General features: G+C 16.9%; 1 protein-coding gene across 1 annotated transcript in view; it reads right to left on the bottom strand.

Moving 5' to 3' along the window:
• The window catches only part of EMH_0016950 (uncharacterized protein), a gene marked incomplete at both ends in the record, with an annotated part of 2674 nt that overhangs the window by 1315 nt on the left and 1117 nt on the right, over window positions 1–242 (bottom strand). The window lies entirely within an intron of this gene.

Below are 242 nucleotides of genomic sequence, written 5' to 3'. Positions count from 1 at the left end.
ATATATATATATATATATATATATATATATATATATATATATATATTATACATATATATATATGAATATGTAAATAAGCAGAAGTAAATAGATATAAATAAGTATATAAATATAAATAAATAAATAAATAAATATAAATGAATATATGTATAGATACACGCAATAAAGGGAAATATATAAATAAAAGGAAAAAAAGAATAATTAAGGGAGAGACAGAAAGAGAGAGAGAGAGACAGAGAGAC

This window comes from Eimeria mitis, genomic scaffold (genome assembly GCF_000499745.2).
Source record: "Eimeria mitis Houghton genomic scaffold, Emh_scaff582, whole genome shotgun sequence".
NCBI classification, from domain to species: Eukaryota; Apicomplexa; class Conoidasida; order Eucoccidiorida; family Eimeriidae; genus Eimeria; species Eimeria mitis.
Note: the sequence above shows the minus strand (reverse complement) of the source record. Positions and strands in the feature narration are given on the sequence as shown.